A 24,810-nucleotide genomic window follows, 5' to 3' on the forward strand; every position below is an offset into this window, starting at 1 on the left:
AAATTACGCAACATTCAATTTTAGCACGCTTCTGATCGAACGACGGACAAAAACCTTCTTATTCTTCTGGGATCGCGAGAGAAAAAGAAAGAATAAAAGTTAGCCAGCAAAAATGAAACGCTGACAGGCGAAGCGTGCACGAGGAATATTTTTTTCGAAGAAACGAAGAGAAGAGAAGAAGAGTAGAGACCGCCACCGAGACGTATCTTACGAAAGTGGTATAACAAACGAGGCGATAATTAATCATAACCGCGGGTCGGTACGAGTAACCAGCTCGAAAATCTTGCATTTACGCGGTTCTGCCCTCTGCTGATCATCGTTTTATCGCATTCCCGCGCGAAAGAGCGCCGGGAGCCGTTTCAAACTGCGCTTATTCCGAGCGATCCGGTGTTGAGCAACCGCTTTATGCCGCGCACCGCATAAATACCCGTGTTACTTCTTAATGAGGCAATAAAGTCACTTAATCATTAGAGGTATCGATGCAACCCGCGCGTTTACCTTCGCGCAGTCGCATGCGATTTATTCGGCCAGATCGGACCCGAATTTTTCGCCGTTCGTGGCTTCGAACTTCTGTCCGCTCGTGAGACTCGTACGAATTCAAGCGCATAATAAAAAGTCACGAGCCCAGTTGCTCGCCCACGACACACGCTTGTTTATTTGGCAAGATGCCACGACCAGATTGCCCCAGCCGCAACTTGCATTTGCCGGCTCTTAATGTCGGTCACCACTTTCGGAGCCTGTTTTATCCTCTCGGACACGCTTGGCATCGATTAGGAATCCGATGAATGAAGCAATCGATCAGCAAACAATTCGTCAGATAAAATGAAAAAGAGAAGCGATCGAAGATACGCTAAGATGGCAAAACGTAAGAAGTAGGAAGTGTCCGAGTACGTACGTGGGCGGTCACGTTTCCGGCACAAAGAGAGCACTCGTTATGGAGAAGAACAAAGTGGACTTAAAAAGCGTGCGGTAATCGAGGCTGAGGGCAGCTGCTGCGAGTCGCCGACGGGAATTCGCAGAGGCGAAATGAATCGCGTTAAAGCAAATGTTTCCACGAGATTTATCGAGCGATTAGCCGAGCGCCGCACCGTAATTGGCGAAGAAAAAGCAGTCTCGCTGTACACCGCTCGGAAAAACTGGCCGGCTCACCGCAGACTCGCGTGGGTGGCCACGATTATCATTATTCGTTCAGAGAAACAGGTGGGAGGTCGAAGAATCGGGTATCACCGAGAAATTAGCACAGCTTTGCCTTGTTTTTTTTTTTTTTTTTTTTTTTTTTTTGTAACCAAGGAAGGTTTCGATCTCGGATAAACATACGAGACTTCTTTTTAAAATTAATATCTCGCCAAATTTGACGCGTTTCATCAACAGCATTGCCGTTTATTCAAATCGGCCAGCAAAAAGAGAAGGAGACTGATTTTTGCAACGAAGTGAACGTTCAAAATACAAAAGCGTATCTCACGAAATCTCGTCGATTGCCTCATCTGCCTGTCTCATTTTTCCGTTTCACCTGTCCGTCAAGCGGCCGCTCGAGGGCCGCGATAGATAGCGAGATCTCGTAAAAATACGAACGGTAAGGTAACGCCGTCGTAAACGCGAAAAGGTACACGAGTGTTAACAGGGTTTACGAGTTCGTTCATCACGCGAATTGGTGATTTCGAAGCGCGTGAAAATCCCGCCCGGGTGTTGCTTGTACGTTCGACTGGCTATCGTAAAGATTCCTGATTACGTAAAAGAGCAATTATGCGGCTTGGAGGGGGATTAGGTCGCGCGCCGAGCGCATAAACGAGACGAAATGCAAATCGAGGATGGTAATAAGCGAGATTCCTGTGGAACAAAGTGTAACACGCCGCGTACAGAGCAATTAATGACGACTGGTTCAGTTATCTGCCACGGCTGGATGAACTGTTGCTCCACCATGGAAACTGGAATTTCGCAAGGCATACACAGACAGAGAGAGAAAGAAAACAGATGCTGATGATATCTTCTACCGGTTTGTCTTCGCTGATTCGATTCGCGAAATAATGTGTTGCTGTTTGCACGAGGATCTCGAATGTTTCTAATACCACTTCTCTGCCTTGTTTGTTTTTTTATCATTACCAACTGCACTACGACTTTATTTTACTTTCCAAATGAATTACACAAAGGAATAGGAGGCTCGTAAATAATAGAACAGTCAGTGGAGGTACGGGTACTTAGCATGATTGCTGTGTTACTTTGTAAGTTGATAATTTGCAGTACGATGTTCTGCGGCGAGGAGAGTCGATAAATGTATGTAACAAACGTTGTTTAATAGCTGCTTTTCGAAACTGCATTTCGCAAGCACCCATAGGAATTCATATACCACGAGCAAAGTGCATCATTTTACGTAGGGGTATTTAAAAATGTTGACAGATTCTGACGAACGATGTATTTGGAACGAGCCAAACTTTCATTTGGAAATTTTGATTGAATACAAATTTTTAACTTTCTTCTCGCCCACACGTGAAATTCATTCGTCTTCGAACTCAAACATTCTTCGATCGTCACGACCGTCAATGAGTTTTGAATACAACTCATTGTGTTGTCAACGCGTTTAGAGTCATTATGATCCCAGATGAGAAGCCAGGAGGAGGATACTTTCTTCGACTATTCTGTCCTACCATGGTGTTTAACCAGCTATTCGAGTCGGTACCTCCCATGAAGCACCTTTGCCAACTCGAAAGGGCAGTCACGATGAAGAAAGTATCGCATTCATTGCTGGCAAACGTTCGACTATTCTCTTCGGTTGCTTTCAATTCGACGAATTTGAACAAACAGGAGAAAGATTTCAGATGACTTTGGAGAAAGTTTCGAAACGATAGAAACCCCGGTTGTTTACAGTCACTTCCTCTGTTCCATGCAAGATACGCTTTTTGAGACAAGTGTGTTTATTTATAATATCTTGTGTACATAATAGTATTCTGTTTCGAAATTATTTAAACAAATGACCTTGTTGTTTACTTTTAAATAATAGATTCTGATTTTTTTCGAACTGGAATACATACTCTCAGAAAGGCTAAATGATTTGAACAAAAAAATCGGTTGAAAAAAAATGCAATTGCATTTAAAAGATAAATTAATCGACGATTCATTTTTTGCTGATACACGGTCGAAATCTCAATCATCGGCACTTCAAAAAAACACTTTGAAGCGTCACTTTCAAATATAGCCATGAATTAATCAGTCTAAGCTTCCACTTGTCCACGCCACGAGCCATTGATTTGCAATCTTTCACTCGACAACTTTTTTTTTGCTATTCGAAACATTCGAACTTCTTATCATTTGTAAACACTGCAATTTACTTCATTAGGATTAACATGGATCTGGAGGATTTGATCTCGAATCACTTATAAAGCGAGATATCAAACAATTACAGCAATTTCAAGGCACGAAGTTCATTACCTTAACTGTTTGTACAAACGTTGTTGCAAGCAGATAACGCCGCTATCTATCGCGATCCCCGTAACCTTTCGTCGCGGTTCCAGTTAAGTGGGATGCTCAAAGTATTACTGTGAATCGTGGTCGCGCGGCAATGAGCGGCCACCGAGGAGCCTCGGATGTTATGCAACCAGCTACGAGCACGAGCTCGCCTCGAGTAAGGTCTACGACCAAGGTACGTAATCCCGGGATGGGCAACAACGAAGCCTTCGACGGTATGCCACCGCGTCGCGTCGTCCCGTCTCTCGACTCGGCCTCGGACCCTCGTCGAGGCTCCTTCCTCTCGCTGTTCCTCGCTTTCCTCGCCGACGAATCCCGCGAGTTTCATGCGTTGCGACCTAACGCCGCGATTTTCCATACGCACTGAGTCAATCGTAAAAGATGTTGACAGACTATCAAGCGTCCAGTGCAACGCTTTCTCAATGGACCGAGAAGAATGTATTCTATCTTGGAGGAAAAATCTTGTTCGACAAACTATTTCAAACGTTTCATCGCTCATGTTACACTGATCTTGTTTTAAATAAGCTCGATTTCGTAGGTAAGGTTATTGTTCAAGAATGAAGACGTTCCTTCAGCCTCGGGGATAACGTAACGGGCCAAGAACGTCGTGTTTGCGTGTCGACACAATGCAAATGGCACGTAGGAAAAAGCCCGGTCCACGGTCGCGTTCAAAATTATACAAATCGTGTATTTATTACGTCAGAGCTGGAATGTGGCTGGAGGCGCGAACGAACGTGGGCGGCGCGACGAAAATTCCCTGGAACCATGATTAATCTTTGCTCGACGACCCGCAATCATTTCGCATTCAACCGGTATGTTTATTTCGGTTTACTTAAAATTATCGGAATCACTAAATAATCATATCCCTGTCAAATGATCCTGTTTAACAATGAACATTAAGCTCGAGTTAAATGAATCCACGCGAAGTGGTCGAGTCACGGTGAGAAGAACAAGACCGTAAATCCGTGGTTTATCGAAACCGACTAGGAAGTAGTGGACAGCAGTGAAGATTAAACGGTGTTCAATTTTATGGTACAACGACACGCGAGGACACCATTATAATTCGAAGCCATAAGGATGACGCAGCGAAGAGACACGTTTTCCTCGCAATAAATAAAAATCAAGTCGTTCGGAACGATACATATCCCGTTCGGTTGGCAGGCGTTAAAAGCTGTTTAAGTGCAAAACACGATAAATGAACAAGAGATATCCGTAAAACCAACAATCTCCCGATCCAGCCATGATTTTAATAATTCCAACGCTTTAATCGAGGTCTGAATTGTACTTTACCCGCGAAACAAAACGATATTACAAGCAGAGACTCCAGTTATCGCGATAATTTACCGTCCGGTTAACGCAGTTGACGTTGATGGTCTCCGTTTAAAGAAGCAGCCACTGGCTTCACGATCCCTTGAACGATGTTTGCTCGAGTTTCAACCGCATAAATCCTCGTTTAATTAGCCTCGTAGCGCAAAATGGATCGCGATAGAGGACGGGAACGAGATGGTGGGTGAAGCAGCCGGAGGAACGTTTCGCCCTGTATGGGTCACTTTCTTGCGATTAACCTCGTTTCGAGGTGGCGTCCTCGCCCTGAGGGCAACTGGCGAACGATTATTGTCGTCGGTCGAGCAATAAAGCCGGGTCGACTGTGTCGGTCGACTCGATTAACCAGCGAAACGACCTCTCGAATGGGACTTCTCTATTACCCGAGAAACGACCCATTCGCGTCCCACGCGACGCCATTTACGCGGGATGCACATTTGAAATGATAATCCGACGCGACGTTGCACGAAAACACTGGCGAACGTCATCCACGCCACGATGGAATCGCTTTAATTAGACTGCGGTACCGGGATCTGTTCGAGCGGGATCGCTACGATTTTCTCTCCGTCTCTCGATCCCGAAGGCCGTTTTTGCAATATAAAAAGAACTCGTTGTTTTTGCCAGAGAGGCAAAAGTTTTGTAGAAACATTTCAAATCGCGAACGTTTCATTTTATGGTACATTTCGACAAGTCGTTGGATTATTCGATAACAAAGCTTGCGAATTTACGTTTTTCAAAACCTTAGTCCCAATTATACGAATAATGTAAGAAATATGATTGTCATGAATCTCCCGCGAACGTGCTTCAAAGTGTTGCATCAATTACTGGAACTATCCATCAAAATGTTAACCCTGATCATGTGCAAGATAGAAAGAGTATCCTTTTTTCATCGATCAATTTCCGTTAACGGCAGCAATTAGTCTCCTCTTAAAAGTAGATTTAAATACACGATCTCGCTAAATTTATTGTCACCGTTTGAAACCTGTAATTATGATTTAAATACGGCGATGATTAATAGCCAAACTGGAAATTCGTGACAAGGTCAATCAGACGTCAGGATTAAACTTCGGATCCTGTATAATATACCTGTATTTCATATCACCAGCAAGATCTCTGATAAAAATGAATTATATTATTTTCTTTGTGACGAATTCGATTCACAATCTCGTCCAAACTTATCCACGAGCCAGGACCAGAATTAAAATCGTTTACACCGGTAAGAATCGCAAGTATTTGGGTTTCTTTGGATCGACGAGATGATTTTCGCGCGGACAGGTACCCGAAATACTTTGGCGAAGTTTCGAGAATGCGTGGAACGCGAGCGATCCAGATCGGGCCACAAGGCCGGCCATTATAGCTCGCTGATCGTTTATTACTTTTCCTGATCTTGTATTTTGAGATTAAGGCCGTGCAATGAATTATGGCTGCGTAAGCGGCGCATATAATTGATTTAAGGCAATGTCGAGCCGCCTCGATCCGTCCTTTCCGGCCGAACACGAAGATTGCAGGGAGGGAATGCACCGGGTGACGAGTCAATTAAACAACGCACGAAGGTGAACGCTAAGGAATCAATATCAGTAGGATAATTGAAACGCGGTAGTCACGGTGGACGCGTATTTAGTCACGGTAAAGGATTCAATTAAAGAAAGAAGGACTACAACGAATCGTTCCATCTTAACGCGCTTATGATCCGGTGAAAAATGATCTTCGATTTACGATTCTATCAGTTTTTTTGATATATGGATTATCTTTACCATTGATTTACTTGATTCAATTAAACAGCGGCGGAGGATCTTTAAAAGACCACTTTGTACATGCCAGTACTTAATTGTTATTTATCAAATAAATATACACAGGGAAAGAAATATATCTTTTAATCGAAAGAAAATAAAATCGAACAGAAATCAACCTATTTAATTAAAAAGAGATTTAACCATTCTTCGCAGTTAATTCCACTTCGATTAAACTTTTTCCATAACAAAATCAAGTTCCAGAGAAACCATTCAAAATGTCCGAAGAGTCATCAACAATCATCAGAAAATAAACATAGGGGAAAAAAATATATTTATTAATCAAAGGAAAATAAGAGCAAATAAGAATCAACTTATTTAATCAAAAAAAAAGACCTAACCACTCTTCGCAATTAATTCCACTTAAACGAAACCCCCGCAAGAAAATCAAGTTCCAAAGAACCCATTCAAATTATCCGGAGAGTCATCAACAATCATGATCTTTCCCAAGCCCTTTCAGAAAAAAATGAAGTGATAAATAACCCAATGTAAAGATCGCAAGACCCACAGTGCAAACGGTGCTACGCAGTCCGATCCAGTCATACAGAGACAACATCAAGCAACAGTCGACTCAGAACGCTATTTATAAAACTCAATTACGATTTTCCCCCTGTGGCGAACGCTGTCCAGCCTTCGACGATGCCTTTGTGCCTGGCACCTGTTGCACCAGTGCATCCGTTACCTGTTCTTGGTCTCGCTGACGCGTCTGGACCGAGAGGTGCGTTTACCTTCGTCCTCGAGAACAAGCTCGAAGAGGATCGAATCGAATCGGATCCTGGCTTCTCCTTTGTTTAGCTCGACCAACATGGACGCTCGATGGTACACGGATGCTCTCTCCTCTCCCTCTCGCCCTTTCACCAGGATCGCGTCACGGAGGGCGGGGTATACAGGGCAAAAAAGCCTTGCCCTTGCACGCATTTGCAACCGCTAAAAATGCACATTCCGCGACCCGATCGGTGGGCAGTTTATAGGCGTCCGATGGGTCCGGCACGGTCTGTATGCCAAGGACCAACGGCACCGTGCTGAATTAATTAACGGGGGAGGAAGGAGAGCACGCGTCTTCGTGGTGAACGATCGTGGGCGATCCTACCTGTTGTTTTTGTTTTCTTATTCTGATTCTCTCCTCCTATGAGGGAGTCTCTTCGTTTCAAGGATACGCTGTTGACGAATCAGGAAACTGGTATAACTCGTGTAGTTTCGTGGGAATGTTGGTCGACGAAGGGGTGTTTGTGAAGATTGGACAAATAAAAATAAAAGATAGAAGGATTAAGATATAAAAATACGACAGAAAATATATATTTTGAAAGTAGCTTGATTCGAGTTCGACGAACTGATTTCTTTCATAAAAATTCATATTTCTTCATTTTTGTCGAAGACGTCAATTATGGATTTTTATGTTTATTAAAAACTTCCAGCGACGTTATATAATTCTAACAATCTCAGCGCTGATGAAGACAGATGCAGATGCCTTGAAAGATATACAAAGCACAGTTCCGTGTTTATTGTCTCATTGAGCAAACGAAACGACACCGGGACGTAGGCGTAAGAAAAATGATCTGAAGAAATAGAAGTGGTTCGCTCGGACAACAATTACAGCGAAACTCGACTCGATTCCTCCACTGTTTTCTTATGGATCTTACGTCAGACACCTCTCTCGCGGTTTTCCTGTCGTTTTTCCTCGAGAAACACAGTAATTTCCGCGCGTTGTGCACCGATTCAACAGGATTAATAATAGTCCATCGAAACCGCAACAACCTTCGAGAATGGTGTACAATACGATCACGATATTTGCGACGTTTGTAAAGACAGCTTGCCTTCATTTGATCCTTTGTAATGCAATGAAGACTGATTGCATCCTTAAGCGGTTAATCACAAACGAGACTAAAGGGAAATCTTTTATTTTACAAGAAGACTAACGTCGACATTAATCGAACATCCATGACACGGTCCATTAAATTACAGTTTGCGACAATGGCGATTTTCACCGGCTATTCAATAAAGATCGTAATGTTTCCTCGTAAAATTTCACCGCGCCTAATCGACCATGATTCGTCAACGCCCTTCGTTAGAAGAGAAACCACGATTTCCTCCAGTTATTATTCTGAATTCATTTTCCGCCGACCTTCGAAGGAGCAACTCGCAGCTAATCGAGGAAGAAGGAACACACGGCTTAATTGCACATAAATTTCGTCGAGAGTCGATCGTCGACGGGAATTACCTATCGATTTATCTCGTCACCTTCGACGATCCCCGCGATCGACGTGTTCGTCGAAACGATTACACGTCCCCAACACCCTTTCGCCGACATGCGATACGCAAACCGGCTCATGTTTGCGGAAAACGTTTTTAATACCGATCGCACGGATCCCTTCACTTTGTTCACGATCGAACAAGATTGCTTTTTGCAAAGCAAATGGAAAAATCACCGAGTTTTTTTATACCGCTTCGATGAGCAAAGATGCGTTTTAATACACGTGATTCGATTTCTTGCTAATTGAGAAAAAAAAAGATGAATTATAAAGCGAATAGAAACACGATATAACGGCACGAACGTAACACGTGAATATTTATAATTATTTATGGATGAAAGAAAAAAATACAGTACCACAGTGATATTTTACCTAATTACACGAAGTAGATAATTGGGTAATTATAATAAACTGGAACGTTAAGTGCCTGGATGATTAAAAATTCTGGTTATAACTCGTCGTATTTTTGTAACGAATCAAGAATCGGGCTACGACGAGGACCTTGCCACTTTTTCCCCCCTTTCAGTTGAAAATCATCAGCATTCCACGGTTTATTGCGATGGTTGCGACACGAGTCGTCGCAAGGAGACGCGATTCTTACGCAAATCGCGATGCAACGCCGTGCCACCACGAATATCCAACAGGTGATGTTCTAATGGTGCTCGAAGAACGGGTACTTAATGGGCCAGGGGCTCGGCCGAACGACCTGTCTACTGAATTTTACACATTTATCTGGCGCAATTACACGCGTCCAGCGGTGCTCGGAAAGAGAAGCCGCTTTATTAAGAGGGATGCACTAATGGCCGAGAAATTACGATCATCTCGATGTTTTATCGATCTTGATTTATTAACGGGGCTAACAACGTAGCTGAGTTTAGTAATCGCATGCAACATTGATTTATGGATGGTTCTTTTTTGTTGATCCAGAAATAGATCGTTCGGAATTTAATGAATCAGGTTGGCAATTAAATTCAGGCCGCTAAATAATCAAGATCGAAGATCCCAGAGGACTCGAAACGGTTTGTAAATCAAGAAACCTTGAAGAATTCAGTAGGTATCTTAAGAGAAGAAAAAAAAAAGATTCAAGGAATTCCTGACGAAGGGATGTGAGACTTTCTTCCGGCGAACCACAACCATGGCCATTCCATCTGGAAATCTCGAAACCGGACGTAGTTAGAACGTCAACGCAGAATTATAACCGTCATTACGGTCAACTTATTGCGATCATTAACCAGCCAGCTGTTCACTGAATCGTGTTCACACCGCCGCGGGTGGAGATTAATGGAAACTGAGTTTCCTAAAAGCGGAGAACGATTGACGGATACGTTCGTGAAGCTGTTAAACAACGTCGAATCCTTGACGACTGCAATCATCGTATTTTAATGCTTCTTGCAGTGAATTCCAGAGAAATATCATTCATCCTTCGTTAAAACTTCAACAGCAAGTGCCATAAGAAAATTTCAATTATAAATAAATTGAGAAAATACCATCATAGCCAAGTATTTGTCCCTTAGACGAACAAAAAACGTTTCATTCCCGATCAGCCTTCAGCTTCTCCATGTCTCATCCTCAAAGACCGAAGAAGTCTTCCGAGAAGACGCTCGACACATCGGAAACGATTAATTATCAACGCGAATGCATCACCGAAGAAGTATTTCATCTACGTTAAACCAGTCTATCCCGATACCCTGAAGATCCCCACTAATTACGAATTAGTCCTCGAGCGGGTCGCGAGGCGGATTCCAGTACGTTTTATGGAAACTATAGCGAGTCGAACGGACGTGGAACGCGTTCAAGGTCAGGGTCATCAAGGATCGCGAAGCGAATCGGAGAACGTCGAGCGGAATGACGGTTCTAGAATCCATTGCGTGGAGGCATCCCAATGGGGATGCGTTTGACGAGTTGTTCGAGGTCACGATTAGCACCTTGTCGCGTGCGATGATGCTCCGCGACTATGGTCACCACGATGGCAGCTAATTGAAGGTCGTCGTTTGGTCGAAAGCGGACGCGAGCGTAACGAGGCGGTCGCGTTCCAGGATCCGTTTGTGTCGTTTCTTCGAAGGACGAGCCAGGAGAGTCTTCTCTTCGAGATTCCTTTTCAACGAGCCTGTCCAGGTGATTTCCAATCGAATACATGGAGACGGAGCGTCGTAAAGACTTTCTGGAAGACGCACGCTCGGATGGGTGTCGCGTATCTCGAGAATTTTGTGTCTCATACCATGGAGAAGCGGTTATGCTAGGTCGGGGAGCTTCCACGGGAGGTACCAGAGTTTCTCTCTTGTCCACATGGCTTTCTTCGTCGTTCCCTTTCACTTTTCGTCGTTGTACTCGTGTGCTTTTCGTGGGTCGAGCGGTTCGCCTTCGGCATCAAAGCTGGCCGAACTGGTCCAATCGAACTTGTACGCTGGTAACGCGCCACCGAGCACACTTTACGCGCCGCTGTACCGGATCCGCTCGCGTGCACTCTTAACGATTCTCTGCTCGTCAGGCGAGCCTCCGAATCGACACGAATCTCGGCTCGACACCTGGGTACCTGGTACACGGCTATTCGTTCCTCGAAACGATACGATCGCGACCTAGAGGTACCGTGAATTCCGAGCGGGACGGTTCGAAACGAGTTTCGGCTGTCGATGATCGTTGATCAATTTCTTATAATGGAAATATAATTTTTTTGATTAAGAATAAATGTTCATACGTCATCTTCGGTAATTCATGATCTCTTAAGTGGTCCAATCAATTTGTTACAATTTCATGAATATATAGGATGAGCAATTAACGGGAAAAAGAAAGAAAAGGTGGCGATTTCATCGTCAGTTGATTTCCATTAAAAATACATTTCTTCGATGTAATAAACATGTAATGTCAATATTAGAATAAAATTCAATCAGTTTTATTTTGATTAAGAATAAATGTTCATACGTCATCTTCGGTAATTCATGATCTTTTAAGTGGTCCAATCAGCTTGTTATTTCATGAATATAAGGTGGCGATTTCATCGTCAGCTGATTTCCATTAAAGATACATTTCTTCGATGTAATAAACATGTAATGTCAATATTAGAATAAAATTTAATCAGTTTTATTTAAACTATTTTCCAGCGTACGTTTGAAATTTCCATACGCGACATTAAATTATTATTATTCATATTAAAAACATGAATCCTTATTAACTCATTATTATTGTTAAATAATTAACTGCACTTGCATCATCTTGTGATATGATTACGTAAGCGTTATTGTGTACTCGTAATTGATATTCTAGGATCTGTGAACCATCACAGTGTAACCACGAAGGCGGTAATTAAGGCACTCTCGCCCCCGTTTAGAACGATTCTCGAGTTTCTCATTCATCTACCTTCTTTTATCTTCCGGAGGATCAAGTAAACAGGATTTGGAGCGTCGATGATGCACGTTCTCAAAAGATGTGACAAGCAGCAGAAAGAATGAAGGAACGGATCTGTTTACCGGACGGACTCCGCCTATGAATTCTCCACGGTTTATTCTACATAGTTATTTATGCCGCGTCTTGTGCAATCGAGAAACTCGGTCTCTCTTCTCTGGTTTTTCAAGAACGGTCGCACTTTTTTCGGTAGCCGCGTCATGCAAAACCGCCTCTCTCGCGAGACACTCCCGGCTCCTTTTCCATTAACCGTATTAAATGTGATTATGCACACCGCCTATTACGACACGTATCCCCGCGGACCACTTTGGATTCTCAATTAAAACAGGATTCGTAATAATTTTCACGCCTAAAATGAACAGCGCGTTAATCGCGGACCCACACCCCACGGTGCATCGTGTACCGAAATTACCAAAACCTGAACCCTCGGAACTTCGAGTAACTCCGCCAGCCTTTCAAGGAGAAATTCTTCGACCGTCGATACCATTATTCATCGTAATCGCTGGCGTCCAATGAATCATGTTCTCATTATCGAATATTAATATTATCCGCTGAACAAGCAGCCGGACGATAATGTTCGTTTCGCACGCGAGCAGGCGACAGACGGTAAAAATGTCTGGTACAACAGTTTCCAATTTACGGGTACAAAGAATCGACGGCCGATCGAAAAGGGGATAGGCCGAACACAAAGATACAAAGAGCACGATTGAAAGCGGGACTCGCGCGTACCAATTAAGCATCGATTAAACGCTTGAAATTGTAATGGTCCTCGGTCACGCGTCAGCTACATTCTCGAGCCAAACAAAGAGGATACACGGCGTTCGCAGTAAAACGCTTTAATGCATCCAGTCGGATGAAATTCGTTTTACTCGCGATGGGGAGGGTGCATGAGTCAGAAGGTGCATTGGCCGCTATTTAAAATGGTCATCAGGCGGCCCTGTGTCCTTCGAGATCCTCCTTTCTTGACTACAAACATATCTACCACGAGAAGAAAAAGATTCTCTTCGTTCCGCTTCTGGGTTCCACGATTATGTTTTACCCTCTAATGCAGAGGTTGGCAAACATTTTTATTCGAAAGAGCCAAATATTTCATTAATTTAAATTTGAAAGTCACCGTGTTATATAACACCTAGGAAAAACACAAATTCTTCAGAAAGAATCTATTCCCAAAGTAGATACCTCCGCTTTCACTCGCCCTTAGTCACGCGTGTTCCCGCAGCGGCAAACTCTTACATAATCGCGCCGTTATCAATTTCTATATTCCTTTACTTTCCTTCGACCGTGAATCGTTAAGTGCCCGCGATCCAAGCAGAAGCGTTACGCAATCGCGTAATCCCTTCGTGAATGAAATCACCGGAGCCGTGTGTCGAGCAATCTCGAACCCGAGACGAGCTAAACACCTTCTCGGAGAAAGTTTCGTGCGATTGATCGCGTCATCGCGAGCACAGAATTCTCGCTCATTAGCGTTCCGATTATCGTCCCTATTAATCGGCACTGATACTTATGACGTACGAAACGAAACGGCAGAAACGGACGTGGAGAGAAGACCGGGTTAATTGGAGGCAGAAGTTTCGATTGCAACTGGTTTTCGCGGGGATATCGACGAGAAAGCCGGAATGCGAGGACAGATATGGGTACATTGAATGACACGAGTTGCACCTGTTCGTACGATTACACACGTTCGCTTGGCTGCGTTTTGCGAGTGGAGTAAGTACCTACATACACACCGTAGGGACTGTGTTTTCTCTCACGGCCGCGAAATGGGCGAAGAAGGTCGCCAGCAGATCCTAGGGTATTGAATCATTGCTAACTTTGCATAACGATTTCAAGCGATGATCGAGGAACTAGGAATAGTTATGATAATAAGGGAAACGTACGATATCAACAAGTCTTCTTAAGCAATGTTCAATTTCTTATTGGATAAGTTTCCGAATGGCCTCCTCAAAATTGAGAACTCAAGTTCGGTATATAACCTAAATTGACTGCAAGAAATCGATGAAAGTTGGTTTCAGAACTGGATGTCTTACCGTTTTTGAGATATCGTGACTATTCGATACTGAGCATGCGCTATTCAATACTGCGCATGCGCTATTCAATACTGCGCATGCGCTATTCGATACTGCGCATACACGGAATCTAACCTAACCTAACCTAACCTTACCACGATATCTCGAAAACGATAAGACATCCAGCTCCGAAACCAACTTTAATCGGTTTCTTGTAGTCAATTTAGGTTATATACCGAACCTGAGTTCTCAATTTTGAGGGGGCCATTCGGAAAAACAGCCTTCTTATTACACTTCATAAACATATTTTCCGTACGTAGCGTTTGAATAAAAGATTTTCATTTAAATTCGAGCAGCAACGGCAGTACCGAGTAATTGAAATACTTCCAATACGTAAATGGAATTCATGCTGTATCTACGCCATAATTCATGGGAAGATGTTGCGATATTAATCTCGAGAATTTGCCGTCTGCTTCAAAGTACTGCATAACGAGATTGGTCTGCGAGAGTAGCGTAATGCCTGTTGCATTTTAAACGAAGATAATTTACCATCAACTATTCATACGATTATCTATTTCGGAATAAAAGAATAGAGGCACGTTGCAAGAAAAATACATGCACGTGAAACGGTGTAGATTGCAATTGCTTATTGCGCGCGATAATGGTTTTTCAGCTACATTGTATTTCCCAATTAGCTATTCCATTATCGCATATTCAAAGTAACAACGTGAAAAGAATAAATCTGATAAATGCTTCGTTACGTTACAACAGGAAATTCTTCCGTATGATTACGCAAAAGAAGACGCAATTGGTGGTTCATCCAGAATGTTTTTACGATCGCGATTGTACAATCAATTTCTATAATTTGTCTTACGCAAATGGGCCGATGCATTAGGAGAGTAGCGTGACGGAAACACGAATTACCATACGAATCGACTTTATCTCGAGAAATGTTCTTTCCATTCGAACGAGGAAGTGCAGTAACCAGCAAGGTTGAAGAAATATAGTTAGATAACTGTAACGAATGCCGCGTGCCTCGCCTAGGATTATTTATTAATCACCCGTGCGCCTAGGAACAGCGGCAAAGAGAAAGGTTAATTCATTTTCTAATGCCGAATGATCACTTCGATCGATACTCCGTACACGCCAGTATCTCGCAACATTCTGATAAATCGCCTCACGAATAAGGATATTAATTACGAATTTTTAAACGAGTGACTTAAATCGTTTCGATAATGAGTCGATAATTCTGTACTAAAGGCATAAAGTGACAATTAACTAATTATTGATAAGATAGAAAAATCAGTACGTATCTAATAGTTGAGAAATATAATTTCTGAAAAAGGATTGACTATGATTTAACGAAGGGGACCACGAAACGATTCGTTATCTGTACTTGAACTTCTTATCGTTTCCTTAAGCGCAAAGACGAAAACAAGTTAAGTGGAACGTGTACGTCTTGCTGGTCATAAAAGGGTTAAATCAGGAGGAAAAATCTCGGCGACCGGTAGTCGATGTATCCAAGCGTAACTTATTCACCGCCTTTGATTTCTCATCCGTCGCCGAGATAAACGTGATTTGTGTAAAACGCGGATTCCGCGGCGTCCTTCTTATCTCCCTAACAGATAGTCGAAACAAGCTCGAGACGTGTAGTCCCTGCGTCCCGATGATAATGCCCATAATGCATAATTATAACGTGGAGTTCCGGGTCGAGTACGGCGACAACCGGTAGGTGTACCGTCGCGGCGAGACAATAAATCGGCGCGGACATGAAATTGCGCTCGTTGCAGACTGCTGTCTCTCGCGCTGCGTGACGCATCGCGGAATAAATGAAAATGTAATTCGTCGACGGACGATGAAAAAACGACTTCATCCGGACAACGTGATTAACTCTCCGCGAACGGGAGGTTGGTACGCGAGTTTCGCGCGGAGGAACGGAATCGCGCTGCACTTTTTTTTCTTTCCCTTCGTCCCTTTAGCGGAGACGATATTTCAAGCGCTCGATGTACGCGCGAATCAGCTTAAGTAATCGGACATAATACATCAGCCGAGCTGCGGAAAAGAGAACGGCTGGAGATCGGACGCTCGCGGCGCTGAAACTTCGAAGGCAGTCGCGTTTATTATGTACCTCGATGCACCGACCTTGCTACCTTTTGGATCCCCATTCTTCTTTCCTCCGTTCTCCGCTACGGATAAATCGACTTTTGATTGTGCTTATTACAGTTGGAGACGCGTCATCGTTCTCGACACCGAGAGCTTCTGAGTGAACGGGTGCCTTGCGCTAATCCCGATCGAATATCGTGCTAATATTAAATTTCTTTAACCTGTTCAACTCTCTGTCTCATAATAACGCGTGACGTACATGGCGCACGCGAGATTTATTACTTCCCTGAAAACAAGTTATTAAAAAATGAACTCCCAATTACGCGAAGCAAATACACCTCAATCTCTCTCGTATATCTATCCGATCTCCACTTCGACTTCGACGATGAATCGATATTTCACAACATGATAATCAGCGATTTGTCAGCATCTTATCTTACAGCGAGTCGGACACCCACAATCGCGGGACCGGTGAAAAATCCTCGGCGGCTACGTCTTCTCAATTGCGTCTTGTAATTTATAATTAATTACCGGACACCTCGTTGGCGATATTTCAGGCGACCGGTGTGGGCCATGGCTCGTACGAGATTAACCTTGCGAATCGAACATCCGGTCGGATGAGGCGAGTTGTTCGCCATAGGGTGAGTGGACGAGGAAAGAAAAGGGAGAAAAACGAGAGAAAGAAAAAAAGAAATACAGAAAAGAACCACGAGACGCGAACGCATACGTGGCTTATCGTTACCTGGACGGGTTTGCTCGTATGTGGCGTGCATATAAATTTCTTATAGCTATCTCCGTTTTCCTCTCGCGTTCAAGCGCATTCCGCGATCCCATCGTGACTTAACCGAACACGCGATCTCACGCACCCGTGTTGCAATTAGACATTTCTCTGCTCGCTAAAACACAACCAAGCTTCTTCGAGTACACCGTCAAAACAAAGAGGGAACTTTCGAGAAGTTACAGGCTATCCTGGAGGGGATTCAGGGTTATACGGGTGAAGAGAGAAGGATAACCGGACAGTCGTTGCATACCTTATCAATGGCCCGTAGAAATTATTTTGACGCGCGAAGAAAGTCGAGACTGACACCGGTTAGATAATGCCTGTTCCTTGTCAGCGATACAAAAAGGCTCTGTTCTTTTTAAGACTCTACCTTGATTGAGTCGGTTAATTGTGATTCCGGGTTTGGTACTGGAATACGGATCTTGCCATCGAGGTATTCGTATTTATCAGCAAGTGTCTCGTCGAAATTGCACGATTTCCGATCGGATAGGATGTGATAAATATAGTCTCTTTAAGATTCAAGGTTATATATTTTGAAAGTTCATTGTAAGGGATGCTGAGATTCATCAAACTATTTTAAGACGATTTGTAGTCACACTACTTTAATAAAAATAGTATTCTTTTCCAGGGAACATGAAATTCACCCCTTTGATACATCACATATTTCTTCCCCGGTAATTTATTATCTTTCATTTTCTCCTTTCCATCACAATCTTTATCCATTTGATTCTTTGTACCGCCTCGTCCATTAGTTTCTCCATTCCATCTTCCCTTTCATATTTGCATATCGACATGACATGCTCTTCAATCTCCTCTTCCTCGCCATATATTCTGCATTTCTTTGCTTGCATGCTAGTCATTTTTCAATCTGAATCTGACTATCATCTTTATTTCGTCTTCCTTTGAATCCTCGGACCTCCTCCAGGTTTTTGCTAATTTAGATTTTACACAAAACGAATCACAGCCAAAAAGTTATCTCAAATTCATCAATTTCGCGGAAAGAAATGAACGCACCAGAAATATAAATTCAGTAAAGTACCATTTGTACCGTGTATGATTTAACCAACGCTGTACGTTCTGGAGTACTTAACGATGCCAGTTGAGTAGGCGTAACTTTAATTATTCCAAGCGTTTGCGCAGAAGGGCCGGCATGTTTTATTAACCATGGCAAATCTTTAACGACACGGAACAATGGCGCGGCTACGAGGAAATTGCGTGTGTCGATCGACAGCCTTGGAGGACGCGAAATTCTTAACCGATCTCGTAAAACCGACCTCGATAAAAGCTTCTCCCGGGTGTTCGGTGGGATTAGCGCGGTAGTAAAAACGGTGGAGCGCGTAAAATTTCTCGAATGGTTAATAAACGCGCCGTGTTTTGCGAACGTACATTCCGGAAATCGAGCAACCATCCGAACGACCGTGTACTCTTGACTGCGTGACGGGATCACTCGTTTCGTGGGTCAGCGTCGATGCGTATCTCCGGAAGGAGGTTGGAGTAAAGGCAAGTAGCGTTCTTCCCGAGGAGGATAAGTTCAGACAAGGTCGCCTGGATCCATATGGTTCCGTTTAACCCGGCGAAGGTCGGCCACGCTACTATCGGTCACGATCGACCGGTCGAAAGGAAACGTTGACCTCGTTTAGAGTGATCTATCGCGGATAAGTGGCCAGTCGAGATTTTCTCACACACATTCACGTCGGAAGCGATCAGACCTCGTTAATGAATTCGCGATGAAAAGGAATATTTATAGAATGGGTGACGCGTGAATTATTACTCGCAATGACAATTGCAGTAGACAAGCTTTTTACGTAATACTGACGCGCGAGTGACTTTGGTGTCTAAAAGAGTGGTCAGAAATGATTTATACAGAGCAAGACGTCACTAGGTTAAATTGTACTAGTTTAACTAGATTTTCAAGTACCGGTTCCGCTCAACTACGCACGAAATCTTGAATGAAAGGCAAGCTTTTCTAGAAATACAAACGTAGACGATGAATAATTCACGGTACAGTGTTGTTTACCTATACAACAATCATATGAGATTTAAACCAGATGATTCCTCTTCATTTATCTCCTACCCAATTATTAGAATCACGTTAATTATCCGTGTAATAATGAATGATTCACAGTGCAACTCTGTTTACCTCACGACCCTAGATCAAAAGTAGATCGTCTTCTTTTGGAATCGCGTTTCGCGAAAACCAGCCTATTGTCAAAGTGTGAATTTAACAGGGCAGAAAGACAACGGAGTAGAACAAACAGAAGAAGAGAAGTAAAACGCCCGTTTACCTTGCCGCGCTGAATAGCAGATTCTCGCATTGTTTTCGTTGCGTTTTCGACGAATCATAAGGAACGAGAAGCGAAGAACCCGCACGGATTCGCGATTGTTCGCGAAACGACCGATCCGGGGTCAAAGAACCCGCGAAACGGAAATTTCGAGAAGAGGTGGGTGATTTAAACGGTAATTCGTGGACAACGCAGCGATCTTGTCGTCGTTCGCTGTTATTCAAGCAGGTTCGCGGTTGTTAGAGCTTCTTCTTCGTGGACTTTCTTTCTTCCCTGCGCACGTCCAAAGAATTTCTACATCGACACGCGAAATAATTCGCAAGTGACGCGTATTGGAGCCGATCGCGAGGTCGTTGACCGGTTCTTAACGTCTGAATAATGCACTCGGGACGAGGATCAAGGAACTCGGTACAAAAGTACCTCCTACGTACCGTGTGTGCAAACGCTTTCGGATTTCAGTGGCATTATTTCGAAATAATGGATTGAATGTAAAATACTAGGAATAGCGAATTAGCATTCTCTTTCACGTCTCTCGCGAAACCTTTGAACTCTCTTCTGCTCAACCTGGATCCTTTTGAAAATTCTTTTAAACTCTTTAGTGTTCGTGAACTAAGAATAGTGAAAACTGCTTTTAAAAACGACTCCCAGCATATAACAATTCATACGTATATAGAGGATGATTGATCGATTTGGACTAAATATTGAGATTCTGGGTATCCATTGTCAGTTTGCAATACCGTTTCGTAATAATATAGACTTTCGTCCAATGATTTCAGCTGCGACACGAAAGCGATTTTCTATCGGCGAGGTCAGCGGCAATAGCATGTATTCGGCACGCAGAAAACACAATAGCCTTTTGAAAAGTTCGAGGCACGCGTGTACCATCGAGCGAACAACAATCGTAGAAGCGTGTTCGGGTGCCGCGAATCCCGACGTGCGCGGAATTCGCAGCACGCGACGAATCCGCGTCGAAACAGAGGCGGGTTGCATTATCGCGGCTTCCTTTCTCTCCGAATCTTTGGCACACGCGTTGGGAAGAACCGTGATCGGACACGCTTGCAAAATCTCCAGTATGATCCTCTAATTAGGGAACCGCGCTGGATGCTTTATGCCAGGTGTAATTTATTTTCAGCCACGGTTACTGCCGGTTTCGCCTTTTTCAATCGGTTCGTTAAAGATGCTGCGCGAATAAAGGGAGCCGCAAAGAGAAGATCGGTATCCTAGCTGTAAATGGTGAATCTTGGTATCTCATCCTACGTACGTGCAGCTACGCAGACCTAAGTGTCGATCGAGATGATTCACGCGTAAGAAGCGTTTTTATCGCGCGACACGCGTGCGTTTAACAGGTGAGGCATCTCCTGCGATCACGAGACGCTTCGTTATTCTTACCTGTTTCTTTTTTCAGGCTTTTCATTAAGCGTGTCCTTTTGATTATATTTGGAAATGACTTTCTTGAAAATATAGCGCAGTTGCAATCTTATTATTAGGTTGTGTAATAAATTCTTGCGTCTTTTATATTTTATTTTGTTCCCGCAATTTTGTGTTTTGTTAGGTAAAGTATATATATGCATTCGCAAGTCTTTCTTGCTCTACAAACCTATCTGCTTCAATTTTTCGAATTAATTAATTTTAATTAATTTTCAGGCTTTTGAGATGGAAGTTCCAGGAGGCAAAAAAATTCATTTTCTACTCCATACACGTTACAGATTTGGCAAGCTGCTTCCGTAGCTTTTTTACCACGACGAAAGGCGAAATAGAGTAGATGTCGAAAATGAATTTTTTTGCCCCTGGAACCCTGGAATTGAAAATTGAAGCAGACAGGTTTGTAGAGCAAGAAAAAGACTTGCACCTAACAAAACACAAAATTGCGGGGAAAAAATGAAATACAAAAAACGCGGGGATTTATTACACAACCTAATATTTCATAATGTTAATTCACCCAGAGTGCATAAAAAACATTCAACTCTATTTTTTAATCATCAGTTCTTAAAACTAGTGTATATTCGTTACGAGATCCGTCTTTGATCATGCCTTCTCAGAAAGAGAGAGACATCGTTTTGCATAATCAGTTTATCGCGATTCACAATATGGTTTGTTTTAAAATCAGGAAACAACATTCTTGGTCAATGTTGTCAGAAGCCTGGACCGTCGGCTAGTAAAAAGGCGGGTGAACAGGAATTATGGTGTTTATTCTCGTGATAGATTCTTTTCGAGTTTGACCAGGATTCGAATCGACTTAACGGTACCGAACGTCGCGTAAACTTCGAACCAGGAACCAGATAGATCGCCTCGAATGGTTTCGGTCTCCGTTAACACGGCCTTCGGCTCGTTTTGACTGGAAGGCATCGAGCTGATGCCTTTTTATTTGAAAATCAAGTGTACTTGCTGTAAGTGGATTTGAATGAATGTACAGAGAGAAACGTTTAACCTCTGACGCGGCGTTTCTTTCGAGGTGTTTTTCAACGGCGCGCCGCGAAGAACGTAAGAAATAATGGTAGTTATCGATGCCGGTTCTACTCGAAGCAAATTGGTTAAATTGAGCCACTTGAAACGACAAGTGCCGAGTAATTGTCCTGTTTTTGGAAATAAGTGGAAAATTGTTCAGTGAAACAACGTGCGTGGTATTATTACCTCATTAGCCGACGAATTTATTAACTCGTTTTCTATCATAAACGTAGCTCGATTAGCTAAATTTGAAACTGGAGATGAAATAAAAAATCTGGTCTTTAATGGGTTCGAAAGATAACGAAATTAAAATTTCCGTTCCTTAAATTAATGGAATCTCACGGTTAATTTATTTGTTTCCATGCACTTTTACACCCGCGCTTTCCCGTTTTTTACTAACACGATCAACGAGATATTCTAGGAATTTATCCTGGATGCCAAAGAGAAGATGAAACGATTAAACGAATGGCTAATTTTGTTTTTATAATATCAAAATATTGTCCCAAACACTGAGATCAGATCCTTGGAAGATTTTATATGTCATTGAACTTATTCATGATTGAAAACACGAATATCTAACAACAATTCAATTCAAAAGAGCAAGGTCCATTCACCGTTAAAAATAATCAACGCGATCACTTCCCAGTTCCTTTCACGACCTAAAGATCTTGTTCAAAATGTAAGCAACAAACTTCCTATCTCTTTTTGTATGAAACGTCTATGATCTCAAGGACCATTAAAATAAATGAGTCGTTGATTAATCATTGACGTTTCAATTCTATATAAAATTGTTCCTATCGTCAACTTGCTCCTTGCACCAAGGATCTTTCCGAAAAGTCGGCGACGTACGGTACTTACAGTAAACTTATTTACTTTTAATAATAACTGTAAAATGATTGATCACGACCACCTGAAATACCAAAAGAATTAAGGTCTCAGAGAGGACCGAGGGGTTACTACAAAAGACTTACAAGTCATTTTATCGTTTCGAGATCGAATTGCTCGAGGACGTGTATGTACATACAAAGTCTCGTTAATCAACCGAGGAGTAAAGCGTATGGGCGTGTTGTGGCACCCTAGTCGTCTCCCACGAGTCGATGTCCGCCGTATCCTCCGGAGGGTACGGTTTCGGGGGAAGATCGTTATTCATCGGGTATCGCCGCGCAAGCTTAATTATAATTTGCTACCGAAGGTCGGCTATGACTTACAGCTCAGCTTACTACAGCCATCGTAATTCATACAGGCGGCAACGGCGAAATTATTATGGTGAATATGGGTCGTAACTCGGCCGTTGCTCGTCGTTCAGCACCGTGGTACAAAGCTCAGACCCCGTGTGTAATTATTATCCCCAACGAGATTTTGCGCGGATTTGACTTGCTCGTAATTGACTGGTCGCCCGTGAAATCGATACCTCAGAATATCGAACGGTCGACCGTTGACAATGAATATGGATTTATAAAGACCTCGTGGATGCCCGTTGTGAAACACGCGACACGTTGAACCCGTACACGCCCATCCCGTTTCGGGAACCAGCTCGACGGCAAACGAAATCGATTTCCGTATTAATATTTCTGTGACCCTCTTATTATGCACCGCGGATTGAAGTATTTTAAATTGCAAAGTAATTTTGTACACTGGCTCGAGTTTTTCGTCGCTCTCCCCGGACACGGACAAAAACGATTGCTTTTTAGCTGAAGGATGTATAGCCGCAAGAAATACAAGGATGAGTGTAAATTTGGATGGACGTCACTCGTAAAGTATGGATACGAATCGAAGGAGAAGGACGTATGTCTACGTACAACGACCAATTTTAGGGCTGACTATAACTTGCGATTGAATTAATGAGAATGAAATCAGAATTCAGGTGTTTCGACCGAGCCTGAACGACGTCTGAGCTTTTATTTCAAATTGCTGCTATCACTTCATAAACATCATTTTTATTCTACTTCTGACTGATTTTACGATTGCTTTTTACATTTCTTCCACTGGTTACACGTCGTTTGACAATTCGATTTTTGACAATTACTGCTTTTGATTTCCTTGAAATTTTCATCATCACATATTTCAAATCGCTATAATTAATAAAGTTTATATAAATAAAATGACTGATGTTAATCGATTCGTGCTTCGATGGAGCCAGAAGATTACAAGATACATGTAATACGGCGTACGCAAATCGTTTTTCGACACGGTGGCACAAAAGTGAAAGCGAAATCGGAACAATGGAGAAAAGCTACGAATTAATACGACTTTTCCTTTTAACTCTCGTTCCCCTTGGACACGCTGTATTAATTAAACCACCGCACCGCCTGCCTGGCATTGGCTCGGGCGACTTAGCGAGACAAGATCTATCAGATAAACGCCCGCCGTTATCTGTTTACCATGTAACCAGTTGTATAATCGCCATTGTGAAAATTACATATTGGCCCAGCGTAGTTTCTGGTGATAAACCCGATCATAAGTCGTCTAAACTTTAAAATTTTTACTTAAATTTCGCATTTATTTAAATTATTTAATATATTATTTTTATATTCTAATCACTCTTTTCTAATTTTAGGACGTCGCTTATATAAACAAAATCAGTAAAAAAAACCATGTACAGCCATACTTTTAATATACAATAAAAATTACAATTTCAACACATCAAAGGAGGTAGAAAAAAATTAATATTTCGTTGGATATCCTTTCGTATTGCCAGGCGCAAAGTTTAGATTTTTTTAAATAAAAATGTTAAAACATTTGCAAACCAAATCATGTGAAAATATTCAGTATAAACATTATAGATTACAATAAAAATATTACGGTATCAATTTAGTATAGCAAAATATACATTTTCTGCACAAATATGAAATAAAGAATATTTTTATTCAAAGTGCCCAGAATTAATTCCAGCAGTGTATTTATCAAAGGAAACTTAGATCAGATGAAAAAACTATTAACAGGACTATTTTTACTGAAGCAATAAATACAAGC

The 24,810-nt window shown here is 42.5% G+C and overlaps 2 protein-coding genes and 1 long non-coding RNA gene across 3 annotated transcripts in view; 1 reads left to right on the forward strand and 2 right to left on the reverse strand.

Annotated features, from left to right (window-relative positions):
* nudC (nuclear distribution C, dynein complex regulator) overlaps nt 1-24,810 on the reverse strand; it is a 73,217-nt gene that overhangs the window by 23,870 nt on the left and 24,537 nt on the right. The window lies entirely within an intron of this gene.
* Nucleotides 1-24,810, forward strand: part of LOC117605976 (uncharacterized) — a 52,605-nt gene that overhangs the window by 4,646 nt on the left and 23,149 nt on the right. The window lies entirely within an intron of this gene.
* On the reverse strand, nt 1,251-4,794 carry LOC117605979 (uncharacterized). Its single transcript, XR_004581846.2, has 2 exons — nt 3,424-4,794; nt 1,251-3,312 (listed from the first exon to the last, which is right to left on the reverse strand). It is a non-coding gene; the product is annotated as an uncharacterized LOC117605979 (long non-coding RNA).

This window comes from Osmia lignaria, chromosome 2 (assembly GCF_051020975.1).
Source record: "Osmia lignaria lignaria isolate PbOS001 chromosome 2, iyOsmLign1, whole genome shotgun sequence".
In the NCBI taxonomy this organism is placed as follows: Eukaryota; Metazoa; Arthropoda; class Insecta; order Hymenoptera; family Megachilidae; genus Osmia; species Osmia lignaria.